Genomic DNA, 14562 nt, shown 5'->3' on the forward strand with positions numbered 1-14562 from the left:
CAGGAATTACCCACATCTTCTGTCCACATAAACATTTCTGTCAGTGAGTAATGCCCCCTCACATCTCCCTGTGTGTGATCCCATCTCCCTGTGTGATCCCATCTCCCTGCGTGTGATCCCATCTCCCTGTGTGTGATCCCATCTCCCTGCGTGTGATCCCATCTCCCTGTGTGTGATCCCATCTCCCTATGTGTGATCCCGTCTCCCTGTGTGTGATCCCATCTCCCTGTGTGTGATCCCATCTCCCTGTGTGTGATCCCATCTCCCTATGTGTGATCCCGTCTCCCTGTGTGTGATCCCATCTCCCTGTGTGTGATCCCATCTCCCTGTGTGTGATCCCATCTCCCTGTGTGTGATCCCATCTCCCTGTGTGTGATCCCCTCTCCCTGTGTGATCCCATCTCCCCCTGTGTGCGATCCCATCTCCCTGTGTGTGATCCCATCTCCCTGTGTGCGATCCCATCTCCCTGTGTGTGATCCCCTCTCCCTGTGTGATCCCATCTCCCCCTGTGTGCGATCCCATCTCCCTGTGTGCGATCCCATCTCCCTGTGTGTGATCCCCTCTCCCTGTGTGATCCCATCTCCCCCTGTGTGCGATCCCATCTCCCTGTGTGCGATCCCATCTCCCTGTGTGATCCCCTCTCCCTGTGTGATCCCATCTCCCTGTGTGTGATCCCATCTCCCTGCGTGTGATCCCATCTCCCTGTGTGATCCCATCTCCCCCTGTGTGCGATCCCATCTCCCTGTGTGATCCCATCTCCCTGTGTGATCCCATCTCCCTGTGTGTGATCCCATCTCCCCCTGTGTGCGATCCCATCTCCCCCTGTGTGCGATCCCATCTCCCTGTGTGTGATCCCCTCTCCCTGTGTGATCCCATCTCCCCCTGTGTGCGATCCCATCTCCCTGTGTGTGATCCCATCTCCCTGCGTGTGATCCCATCTCCCTGTGTGTGATCCCATCTCCCTGTGTGTGATCCCATCTCCCTGCGTGTGATCCCATCTCCCTGCGTGTGATCCCGTCTCCCTGTGTGTGATCCCGTCTCCCTGCGTGTGATCCCGTCTCCCTGCGCGTGATCCCGTCTCCCTGTGTGTGATCCCGTCTCCCTGCGTGTGATCCCGTCTCCCTGTGTGTGATCCCGTCTCCCTGTGTGTGATCCCATCTCCCTGCATGTGATCCCGTCTCCCTGTGTGTGATCCCGTCTCCCTGTGTGTGATCCCGTCTCCCTGTGTGTGATCCCGTCTCCCTGTGTGTGATCCCATCTCCCTGCATGTGATCCCGTCTCCCTGTGTGTGATCCCGTCTCCCTGTGTGTGATCCCATCTCCCTGTGTGTGATCCCATCTCCCTGCGAGTGATCCTGTCTCCCTGTGTGTGATCCACTCCAAACATTTTCCTGTTCTCGTTTCCCAGCTAATATTCCACTGAAGACAAGGAATTGCATCAAAATATTCTTCCTCAGGATGTGAGTGAGACTGGCTGGGTGAATATTTATTACCCATTTCTAACTGCCCTTGGGAAGGCGGTGGTGAGCTGCCTTCTTACATTTTCTTGTAGTCCCTGAGGTGTAGGTACAGCCACAGTGCTGTTAGGGAGGGAGTTCCAGGATTTTGACCCTCCCGATTGAAGAAACGGCCGATATGTTTCCAAGTCAGGATGGTGAGAGACTTGGAGGGGAACGAGGAACAAAGAAAATTTCACCAAAGGAACAGGCCCTTCGGCCTCCAAGCCTGTACTGACCATGCTGCCCGACTGAACTAAAACCCCCGACCCTTCCGGGGATCATATCCCTCTATTCCCATCCTATTCATGGATTTGTCAAGTTACTATTGTCACTACCAGCCACATCCGTGGTGGTGGCAGTCCCATGTATCTGCTGCCCCTGTCCTTCTAGGTGGTGGAGATCTTGCTTTTAAACTCACTCTAAAATAACAATTGGCAAACAAATAAAATACATTTTCCTTTGATGCTTATAAAACCCTATCATTCAATCCTGTCCCAAATTGAGTAAATTCTGGAAAACAGCCCCATACGGATATATCCGATTATCTCGGAGGAAAGCTGGCTCATGGATCTCCACAGGGGGGGGTGGTATGAGAGAAATCTCACACAACATGAGCCCATGAAACAAGTGCCACAATGTGAGTTAGTCAGCAAGTGGATAAAATAGATCGACCTTGTCCATCACCCAGAGGGACACGGGCTCATTCTAAAGGTTTAGGAAGTAGTTCTGAGTTCACTTGCTAAGGTACAACACTCTGAGATTGAAACTGAGAGAGTTTTGGGTCTACTGCCTCTGGGATGAGGTGCTGAGATCACTTTTCTCTGCATTAGAGGGAGGCTGGGATGGAGAGAGAGAGAGAACGGGAGCAATTTGCTTAATCTAACACTCAATCACATTTTTCAGTAGCTGCTTCTTCCCACACCAAATCTTTCAGCACTTTCTGTTGATGGTTCCTGGAAGCTCTCGCCTGTTTGAACATAACATTTGTGAAGGATGAGCTTCCCAATGGCTTGTTTTGTTAACAAAGCCCAGAGTTTGCTGTTTGACTCTGCATTCCTGTGTGTTGGGCCCCCGAGTTACTGCATGTCCAATGTCTGTCAGAGGAGATAAGAAAGAGATTGCTCCTTTTCACTGCTTCAGATCCATTGTTCCTGGAACAAGCACTCATCTCGTTTCAAAGCTGGATCGTTTCTGAGTCTGAAGGTCAGAGCTGCTCAAACCAGTCAAAAAAAACCAAATTTTAATTTATAAATAATAACAATCCACAAACGCAGAGAGTTTTACAGCCTATGAAGCATTTTTGAAGTGATTGAAATGGAGGAGCCAGTTTGTACACAAGGGTGGCACAGTGGTTAGCACTGCTGCCTCACAGTGCCAGGGACCCGGGTTCAATTCCCAGCAGCACGGTAACACAGTGGGTTAGCACTGCTGCCTCACAGTGCCAGGGACCCGGGTTCGATTCCCAACAGCACGGTAACACAGCGGTTAGCACTGCTGCCTCACAGTGCCAGGGACCCGGGTTCGATTCCCAACAGCACGGTAACACAGCGGTTAGCACTGCTGCCTCACAGTGCCAGGGACCCGGGTTCAATTCCCAGCAGCACGGTAACACAGTGGGTTAGCACTGCTGCCTCACAGTGCCAGGGACCCGGGTTCAATTCCCAGCAGCACGGTAACACAGTGGTCAGCACTGCTGCCTCACAGTGCCAGGGACCCGGGTTCGATTCTCGGCTTGGGTCACTGTCTGCGTGGGGTTTGATTTGATTTATTATTGTCGCATCTATTAACACACAGTGAAAAGTATTGTTTCTTGAGCGCTATACAGACAAAGCATACCCTTCATAGAGAAGGAAAGGAGAGAGTACAGAATGTAGTGCTACAGTCATAGCTAGGGTGTAGAGAAAGATCAACTTAATGCAGGGTAGGTCCATTCAAAAGTCTGACAGCAGCAGGGAAGAAGCTGTTCTTGAGTCGGTTGGTACGTGATCTCAGACTTTTGTATCTTTTTCCTGATGGAAGAAGTTGGAAGAGAGAATGTCCGCGGTGCGTGGGGTCCTTAATTATGCTGGCTGCTTTTCCGAGCTGACAGTGGGAAGTGTAGACAGAGTCAATGCACATGTCTGTGTGGGTTTCCTCCGGGTGATCCGGTTTCCTCCCACAGTCCAAAAGATGTGTGAATTAGGTGGACCCTTAGTGTCCCGGGAAGTGTAGGTTAGAGGGATTAGCCGGGTATGTTGGGTTCTGGGGATAGAGCCTGGGTGGGATTCTGGTTGGTGCACACTCGATGGGCCAAATGGCCTCCTTCTGCACAGTAGGATTCTATGTTACACAGTAAGATTCCATAAATAGCAAGGTAATAAAATTCTCTTTTTTGGTGATGTTGGTTGAAGAGTAAACAACGTCATGGAGGCTTCACTGCTGCTCTTCAGAATGGCTCCATGGGATTATTTACGTCTATTTTAGGGAACAGATGAGTTAGAATTGAACATCCGGTCTGGAATTTGGTGTTTCTGATGGCGGGGGGCTCCCTCAGGACTGCGTGGGAGTGTCAGCCTTGGTTATTCTGCTCAGGAGGCTGGGGTGGTTATAAAGCTTTCCGTCCTCTGAGTGCCCGCCACTGAGATATACTAAAAACCTTAATGTCACAAATGTTTTGGGGATAATGAACTATTTCATATACAATACAGTCGTAACAACTGTGAAAGCATTTTTTTTACACAGAGGGTGGTGGGTGCCTGGAACTCGCTGCCGGGTAGTGAAAGCAGACACTATAGTAACTTTTAAGAGGTGTGTTGACAAATACATGAATAGGATGGGAATAGAGGGATATGGTCCCCAGAAGGGTAGGGGGTTTAGTTCAGACAGGCAGCATGGTCAGAGCAGGCTTGGAGGGCTGAAGGGCCTGTTCCTGTGCTGTAATTTTCTTTGTTCTTTGAAGTAAAGGAAGGACAAATCAATCCAGAGGTTCCTGGATGGAGAGAGAGAGGCGACGAGGAAAAGGAAGAAGTAAGCGTATGTCTGAGTGTCAAGTCGAAAAGACAATGGAGAATCAGGCTGAACAGAGAAGGAGCAGAGGGGAATCGAAGAAAACTAACCAGAAAAGCAAGGAGAGAGTGTGAAAAGAGACTGGCAGCTAACACAAAACAGAATCCCAAAGTCTCCAGTAAGTATATACATAATAAAAATGTGGGAAAAGAAGAAGTTGGGCTGATTAGGGACTTGCACACAGAGGTACGAGGAGTATTGGAGGTGTTTAGTATGTACTCTGTATCTGTTTTTATAAAGATGGAAGATGCTGCCCAGGTTGAGGTGAGAGGAGAGGTAACTGGTGACTCGAAAAGTTTACAATTGAGAAGAAGGAGATGTTAGAAACTTTATCTTTGCTTAACAGTGAGACGCAGCCAAGGAAAATGAGAATGGAAATTCCAAAGACACGGCTGATAATCTTTCAATCTTCCTCAGACACGGGGGGGTGGTGCTGGAAGGCTGGAGAACGTTACACTGAGTTTAAAAAGGATGTAAGGATAAAGCCAGCGATGATTGACCAGTCCGTTTAACTTCAGATGGAGGGAAAATTCTGGAAACTATAGTTTAGGAGAAAATCAATAGTCACTTAGACAAGTAAGTGCAGGATAATTAAAGAAAACCAGCTTGGATTTATTAAGGGAAAATCATGTTTAACTAACTTGCTGGAGTTTTTTTGAGGAGGGAGCAGTGAAGGTTGACAAGGGCATGTTGATACGGTGTATATGGATTAGCAAAAAGCCACAGTGCCTCACAACAGACCTGTGAGGGAAGTTGGAACTCATGGGATAAAAGACACACGGATGAGAAAGCGGCTGAGTGGCAGGGAACAGAGAGCGGTGATAAATAATTGTTTTTCAGATGAGAGGACGGTTTGCGGTGGAGTTCCCCAGGGGTCAGTGTGCGACTCCTGCTCTTCCGATTATTTATTAATGATCTAGACCCTGGTGTTCAGGGAACAATTTCAAACTTTGCAGTTGATGCGAAGATTGGAAACATTGTGAACTGGGATGAGGGTAGACTTGAACTTCAAAATGACAGAAATATGGGCAGATTAGGCAGGCAGGGGGCAGATAAAGTTCAGTGCAGTGAAGTGTGGGCTGATTTATTCTGGCAGGAAGGATATGGAGAGACAGTATAAAATAAAGGGAGAAACTCTAAAGGAGGTACAGGAACAGAGAGACCTTGGTTTATAAGTACGTAAGTCACTAAGGGTGGAAAGGCACATTAAGGGAACTGTTAATAAAACACATGGTATCCTGGGGACATTGAGTACAAGAATAAGGAGCTCATGTTGAACTTGGATCAGACACTAGGTAGGTCTCATTTGAAAACTGTGTCCAGTTCTGGGCACTATACCTGAGCAAAGATGTGAAGACACTGGAGAGATACAGAGGAGACTCACAAGAATGATTCCAGGGATAAGGAACCGTAGCTGTGAGGATAGAGTGGAAAGGTTGGGTTTGTTTCCCTTGGAGAAAAGAAGGCTGAGAGGAGACTTGGCAGACATACTCAAAATCCTGAGGGGTATGGACAGGGTAAATAGTGAGAAACTGCCCCCACTCGAGACAAGCTCAAGAACCGGACAGCACAGATTCAAAATAATTTGTAAAAGGAGTAAAGGTGATTGAGAAAAGTTACTTCACTCAGAGGGAGGTTGGAGTCTGGAACGAGCTTCCTGAGAGGGTGGCGGAGGCAGGTTCAATCAAGATATTCAAAAGGAAACTGGATTGCTATCTGAAAGGAGAGAATGTGTAAGGTTACGGGGCAAAGGCAGAGGAGTGGGACTGGGTAGAACGCTCTCCCGAAGAGCCAGTGCAGACTCAATGGGCTGAATGGTCACCTTCTGCACTGTAAAGATTCTGTGGTTCTGTGATGTAAGGAAGGTCAGGTTTGAGTGGGAATTTACACATTCCTCCCCTCACTTTATTTTGGGATTAAATAGTTACCGACCCCAAAATCAGACCACACGTAGGGCTGTGTTTGTACTGCACAGGATTGTCTGTCAGTGGGCAGGGTCTCTGCCAATGGGACTGAAGGACTTTGGTATCTAATTGACGTTTGGTAGCACAGAACCTGAATGTTCTTGACACGAGACACATGTTGCTGAAGTTTTTCATTTTACACTCATCAGGAAAGACACAAGATTTCAAACAATCACAACAATTTATACTATATGGGAAAAGTGGTGCTGATTAGCTGACAAGTCAGCTCTGATTGGCTAAGGTGTTGTCATGGAGAAAGCAATGGGGAACTATAGGCTCCCTAGTTCCTGGGTAATTGAGGAAAGGCACAGAGCTTGAACATATACCTTTTGTTTGCAGGGAGGGGTCTCTGCCACACATGGTGTAAGTGTGTGCCACACATGGTGTAAATGAGTCAAGTTACGAGCCTACAGATTACCTTTGATTGATTTGTTAGTGTAAATGTTCACATTGAGCATCTGATCTTGCTGTGGCATACCTACGTCCTGAGATTCCTCACCACAGCTGTTAGTTCAGCTGCTGTGAACACCCTTCCCTCCCAGTGCTATATATATTCTGACAGATTCAGCTTTTTCCAGCAGACTAGACTTCAGGACAGGTGGGTCAGTCTGAATCCCAAAACAAAGCATCTTATCCTGCAGAAAAACCTCCCCCGAGTTAGGTGGGCCCAGAATGTGCCTGTCTGCTGCTTTGAAAAGAGAATTATTTCGATTCTCTCAGTCCGTGAAGCATACTCATTGCCCAGTGTAGCTGATCAACGATCACACCAATCATGGCAAGACAAACAGACAGGCCCCAAAGGGAGACAATGGGAGGATGTTTCCTCCCGTGGAGGAATCTAGAACTCAGGGACACAGTTTTAAAACAAATGGTCTCCCGTTTAAGGTGAGGAGCAGCTTCTTCTCTCAGTGGGTTGTTAGCTGTTGGAATTGTCTCCCCCTGGCAGGCTGTGGAGATTGGCTCATTGAATATATTCCAGTCTGGATCAGACTGATCTTTGATCTACAAAGGAGTAAAGGCGGATCAGCAACAAGGTGGAATTGAGGCCACAATCAGATCGGCCACAACCTTATTGAATGGTGGCGGGTCTGTGTTATCCCAGGGTGGCACGTGGCACTGCTGCCTTACAGCGCCAGGGACCCAGGTTCGATTCCCAGCTTGGATCACTGTGTGTGTGGAGACTGCACATTCTCCCCGTGTCTGCATGGGTTTCCTCCGGGTGCCCCAGTTTCCTCCCACAGTCTGAAAGACGTGCTGGTTAGGGTGCACTGGCCGTGCTAAATTCTCCCTCAGTGTAACCTGAACAGATTCCGGAGTGTGGCGACTAGGGGATTTTCACAGTAACTTCATTACAGTGTTAATGTAAGCCTACTTACGGCACAAGTAAATAAACATTTTCTGGTTAATATTTATCCCTCAGTCAACATTACAAAAAACAGTTGATATTGTCAATATCGCTTTACAGTACTGTTTGTGGCATCTTGCTGTGCATTAATCCGCTGTGTTATTACATTACAACACTGACTACACTCCAGAATTAATTTGGTTGGTTGCAAATCTGGGCTTTAGACATCTGATCGTAATTCACTTTCTAACATTGTGGGACATATCCTATGAGTCATTGGTAACACGGTACGGGGTGAGTGGAAGATGGCTTGGGAGGAACAGCTGATTTTAGACCAACAGTTCCCAAAGCGCTCTGCCATTTTCCTCATCTCACATCTGGGTCCATTGTAGACTCATTGAAAGAGGGTGATCGCTGTAATTAAAGTTTATTTATTAGTCACAAGTAAGGCTTACATTAACATTGCAATGAAGTTACTGTGAAATTCCCCTAGTTGCCACACTCTGGCGCCTATTCGGGTCAATGCGCCCTAACCAGCACGTCTCTCAGACTGTGGGAGGAAACTGGAGAAAACCCATGCAGACACGGGGAGAACGTGCAAACTCCACACAGACAGTCACCCAAGCTGGGAATCGAACTGGGGTCCCTGGCGCTGTGAAGCAGCCGTGCTAACCACTGTGCTACTGTGCCGCCCCATTATTATTAGATAATAACTCTGCCAGTGCTGTATCATGTGACTACCAGGATGCTAGAAGGGACTGAGTCTGAATGGTTCTGCCTCCTGTGTTGTGCAGTAATCTCTGGGTTTCTATGGCTGTGATTTTCCACACCCCCCCCCCCCCCGGGGGGGTGGGGTAGACCATAATTGTCCAGTGGTTGGATCATCTGTCAATGGAGTTTCCCATCCTACATACCCCCTCCCCCGCGGCCGGGTACCTCGTTGCCTGGACTTGCTATTGACGAGACTGGAAGATTCCGCCAGTGAGAATGGCTGGAAAATTCTGGCCTATAAGATCGCCAGTGGGAGCAGAGTGAGTGGGTGGGTGGGTGGGTGAGGTGGGTAGGCTGGATGGAGGTGGGGAATTCGGTGTAGTTGGAGGGGGGAGGGGAGGAGGCCAGATGATTGGGGTGGTCACATTGGGGGGGGGGGTTAGCAAGAGATCAGGTGGATGGTAGGGTGGGTTGGGCCAGGAGGTAGTCGAAGGGTTTATGGAATAGTGGGGGCGAGGGGGGGTCAGTATTAGTGATTTTGTTGGGGGGCAGAATCAGTTGTGAAGTTACCCAGGTGTTAGATTTGGACTATTTTGTCTAATCTTTCCTAGTAACTATCCACGTAGGTAACTTGAGGGCAATGTAGTTGATGTGGTGTACATGGGATTCCAAAAGGTAATTGATAAGGTGCCACGTAACAGCCTGTCAGGAAACAGGGATAGTGTGACACTACTCTGCCTTTAAGAAATGTATTCTTTAATCATGTTCTCTGCCTTTTTTTTAGTTATTGGTACCATGAGGTCTATAATGACACCTTTTACTGCTGCTTAAATGGTTTAAATGAGATTTTGTTTATTTTTAATCCGGGCCTGATGCACTCTCTGGAACTTTATGACCCTTTTTGTAGTGATTTTGGAAGATTGATTGACAGCTCAGGTGGTACAGTTTTATCTTTAAGTTTCAGTTTAGAAGAGGTTGTTCTGGTTTTTAAGCTGCAGGCCAGCTTTCTCTCTCTCTCTCTCTGTCCCTGGCGTTTAGGGAAACGGTCCTGACTTGCCTATGTTTGTCTTAAGAAAGCTGCAGAATCCAACAGAACATGAGCATTCTTATTTTCTGTGCTAATCCCAAAAAAGGGTGATAGTTGATAGGATTTGTTTGGCTGGAACAATGCATTTATCTGTTAAATGTTATATAATATCATGGTTGTCTTACTTGTTTGTAACTGGTGAAGATTATTGCTATTTTTTTCTTTGTGTTAACTCTTTTCTGAATTAACTTTGTTTGATAAAGTCTCCTATAATAAGTCCTCGGAGGCAGAAGTCTCTTCACCAAAATCCCTTTATTTACAAAGGGAGACAACATCATACAGAGTGCTCTCCGTGAGCAGCCTACACTTGGAGTCCCAGAGGAACTGACACCCCGGCTTAAATACAAAGGAAGAGGATCCCTGATTGGCCCATCAATTTGGCCCTTAATCAGGGAGTTTATATATTAACAGGCCCACCTCAATTGCCTGGTTAAAATCATTACAGCTCCCTAGTGGGTCATTTGAATCAAACCTGGAGTGAAATATCTTATGCTTACCCGCGTTAAATTCAAATGCAAAGCCTATGGTCTGGGCTAACTTACCTTGGAGTTTCTGACCTGGATTGTAACAGTGGGTGATAGGACCCCTACTTTTCTTGACATTTATGAATGACTTAGACTTGGGGTGGGATTCTCTGATCACATCCGTTCCTGCCCCGCTGCCGGCGAGAATGGAAAATTTGACGCTCAGCGGTATCGGAGAATCCCAGCGGTGGACAAGGTCAGAGGTTTTCAGCGCTGGATACACCGGGCACACTTTCAACACTTGCAAATGATACAAAACCGGGAAGCGTGGTGAATGGCGGGGAGGATATTGATGCATTTCAACAAGGACATCGTCAGGCTGGTGGTATAGGCAGACATGAAACTGAATACAGAGGAGTGTGAAGTAATATGTTTTGTTTGGGAGAATGAGGAGAGACAGTACAAAATAAAGGATGCAATTTCAAAGAGGATGTAGGGGCAGAGGGACCTGCCGGTTTGCGTGTATACATTGTTGAAGATGGCAGAGCAGGTTGAGAAAGTGGGGACTGGCCTCACTTTGTGCTGTAACCTTTCTATGATTCTAAGTATCGTGCATACCTGTCCTGTTTGTGATATTGCCTCAGGATTCTGGCCTCTCTGGGTTTCTCCTCTCTGTTAAAATATCTCAGCAAAGGACGGGGTGGAGGGATGGGGGCGTGGGGAGGGGAGAGGAGGTTATATCACAACAAAAGGCAGCAAAATGGAGAAGGTTACTGCTTCTCCACTGGTGTCCAGCAGCTCCCAGTGTACAACCACCCATCGCAGTCTCACGTACCTGAGCTGTTAAGGGCAACATGCATTGATTTTGGGACTCTCCTGGGATTGGTGCAGCCAGCCATGGGGAACGATAGTGGAACGTTAAGTGAGTGTTAAAGAGAGTGGGAATTTTGGTTTAAAAAATTCCAGTTTGCTTAGACAAAGTGCAAAAATCATGGGCTAATCAGAAGAGCAAACTCCGTTTGCCTTTGCGTCTGGTAGAATATCAGATTCCACACGTCCTTGGAAATGAAACCAGTTCCTTTTGGGTGTGCCCTCGTTTTATAATAACTCTTAAAATGATGTACCAAGGAATGGATACACTAACCAATGTGCTTGTTTGAGGACTGAAAATCTCTCATGGCCAATAGTTCATTATCGATGGGTTCGATGCATTAGATGGTAATATCGGTGTCCAGTATGGTGCAGGATATTGTGTGGTGGGTTATGGGCGAGAGAGTACCTGAGGTTCCTCCTGATCCCAGTGCTGATTCCACATTTCCCTCACAGTTGTATCAGTTGGATCTTTATGCAACACAAACCTGGTCACATTGAACAACATATTAACATCCAATTTGCATACGGAGGAAGGTGGGTTAAAATGAAAGGCTTGTGTTGCCTCAAAGCCAATTAGAATTGTATCCAATTCAATTTAATTCTTTGCCAGAAAGATGGATTGTTGATTCCTGGGAGAATGTAATTAACACAAACTCTTCATGTTGTTAAATCCTTTCTTTACAATTGTCTGCGGATCTGGCTTGAACCTGGTTATGTTGAAGATGTTTTTTATATTAGCCAGTCCTCTTTGACTCACATCCACTTAACATGTTCTCAGTACGCCAGCCAGAGATTTATATCAGAATAAACTCGCCAGTGAAATCACACTCTTGCTTTATCAATGCTCTGGTCAGTTTCTCAAGTGGCTCTTCCAAAGGACCAGAGGAGAGAAAATTTGGGATATGCAGTGTAGGTCCTTTCCAAAAACAGTAGGAAAGAGAGAGAGGGAGGCAGTGAAGGAGGGAGGGAGGGAGGGAGGGAGTGAGAGAGGGAGTGAGAGAGGGAGTGAGAAAGGGAGTGAGAAAGGGAGGATAAAACAATAAGAGGGAATAAAGTCCCTACGCTTGAAATACAGCATTGATTAAAATGATTAAAGGGATGTGTTTTCAGATGAATGGATCATTTCCCCGGTCTGCTGGTGAAATAAAGCCAGATATTAAGTCCAAAGAGTAGAACCTATCGACTGGGGCTCTCAGAGTGATTCTGTGCATCAGGGAGTTAACATCTCGGCCTAGAAAATGGACCATGGAATTAGAGGTCTATAATCAACCTGAACTTGGTCATTGCAGAGAGACCCCTCCGAACTCATTCCTTCTGCCTTGATAGCTATAAAGTCAGGCTGTCATATCTCGAACGTAGGCTTGATGGATTCAGTGCAGAACTGCACTCAAGCCCAATTTGTGGAGACTTGTCAGGAACCAGGCCAGATTTCTCAAGGACTGATGAACTATTGTTTTGTGGTTTTGGTAATGCAGTGCTTCTTACAGGTGAGTCAGTTGCCCCTTTCAGACTTGATTATTCCAGTGCTATCCTGGTTGGCTTCCCATCTCCCAATCCTCTGGATTCAGCCCTGCACTCAACCCTGGAACACCTAGATAACAAGGACACTACGTCAGACTCCTATTTAGTGACTACAGCTCAGCCTTCATCACTAAAACACAGCCTGAAACTCACCTCCAAGCTCCGTGGCCTGAGCCTCGGCACTTCCCTCTGTGACTGGAACCTGATCACAGACCACAGTCAGTCAGTAAGGATAGGCAACATCACCTTCTCCATGATCATCCTCAACACCGAAGCCCCACAATGCTGTGTTCTACAAAACTCTGAGGTCACGTACCAACCGTTATAAGAACAGCTTCTTCCCTGCTGCCATCAGACTTTTGAATGGATCTGCCTTGCATTAAATTGATCTTTCTCTGCACCCTAGCTATGACTGTAACATGACATTCTGCACTGTCTCCTTTCCTTCTCTATGAACGGTATGTTTTGTCTGTATGGCACGCAAGAAACAATACTTTTCACTGTTTGTTAATACATGTGACAATAATAAATCAAATTAAATCAACTCCTCCAATTCTGCCTTTTTGTGGCTTCCTGATTTCCATTGGTAGCCATGAATTCAGTCACATGGGTCCCAAGCTCTGGAAATACCTCCCTAAATTTCCCCACCTCTGCCCAGCTTTTCCTCCTTAAGGCCTAACTCTTTCACCAAGTTTTTGGTTCCCTCGTCTAATATCTTCTTATGTCACTAGCTGTTCAGCCAAGGCCATAACGATTGGCAAAGCAGGCTCATAGGGCCGAATGGCCTACTCCTCTTTTTAGTTATGTTTCTATCTTACTCTCCTGTGAAGCATCTTGAAAGATCATAAAACATAAGGGCAGAAGTTGGCCATTTGGCCCATCTAGTCTGCTGCACCATTCAATGAGACCTTGACTGACCTGATGTGATAATCCTCGACTTCACTTCCCCACCTTATCCCCAGAACCTTTGATTCCCTTACTGATTAAAAGTCTGAGAGGTTTTGCTATGTTCAAGGGGCTACATAAGTGAAAGTAGATGTTGTTGTTTAGTGGTTTATTAGATCAGTCCTTTAGTTGTTCAGTTAGGAGCAGAGTAAATCTCCCTCCACATCACCATCAAGATTCTATCTCAACCCCTGCTTTGGAAAGGTGACACCCACTCCACCAGCTGATGAGATTTGTACCATTTCCCAGCTGCCACGGGGGATATTGCTGCTTCTGGGGGGGGTCGATAGCTATAGGAATAAGGGCAGAACAGCATCTGTGGAGAGAGAAACAAAGGAAAGGAGCTGGGATCTTTCCAAATCTATCAGCTCTGGCTCAGGGCCGAGCACTCTGCAACACAAGGTCACGTTCCGCTTCATAAACCTGAAAACAAGAACCCGGGCTGACACTCCAGTGGCAGCGCCGAGGGAATGCTGCACTGTCAAAGGTGACAGGCGCGATTCTCCGACCTCTCCGACTATGTGTTTCCCGCCAGTGGGAGATGGTGTGTGGCGTGTTGGATTCTCTGGTCCCGCCATTGTCAATGGGAATTCCCACTGACATCACCCCACACAGACAGCGGTGCACTGCCGGCGGGACTGGAGAATCCTGCTGGCACGACCGCCTGGAGAATTCTGGCTGCCACCTTTCGGTTGAGATATCAAACCGAGGTCCTGTTTGTCTTTCTCAGGTCAAAGCTCCCATGGCACTACTTTGAAAAAGAGCAAAGAATCCATCGAATATTTATCTCTCAGCCAAAGTCACGAGGACAGATTACCTGGCCATTGCTGTATGTGGGATCTTGCTGTGTTTCTGACACTACAACAAAGAATACACTTCGAGAGCACATCTTTGGCCGTAAGGTGCTTTCAGACTTCTGGCGGTTGTGAAAGGTGCTACAGAAATGCAAGTCTTGCCCAGTAATGCAGACTGCAACGAGCAATTATTTGCTATTTGTGTCACTGAGCACGGTGTAAGGTTGCCAACTCTGATTGGACGCATTCCTGGAGAGTTCATCACGTGACCGCCATCCTTCGGTCACCCTGTGGCCCCATTGGCTGCGCGACAAG

The sequence above is a fragment of the Carcharhinus amblyrhynchos genome, chromosome 16 (assembly GCF_965287045.1).
Source record: "Carcharhinus amblyrhynchos chromosome 16, sCarAmb.v2.hapA, whole genome shotgun sequence".
NCBI lineage: Eukaryota > Metazoa > Chordata > Chondrichthyes > Carcharhiniformes > Carcharhinidae > Carcharhinus > Carcharhinus amblyrhynchos.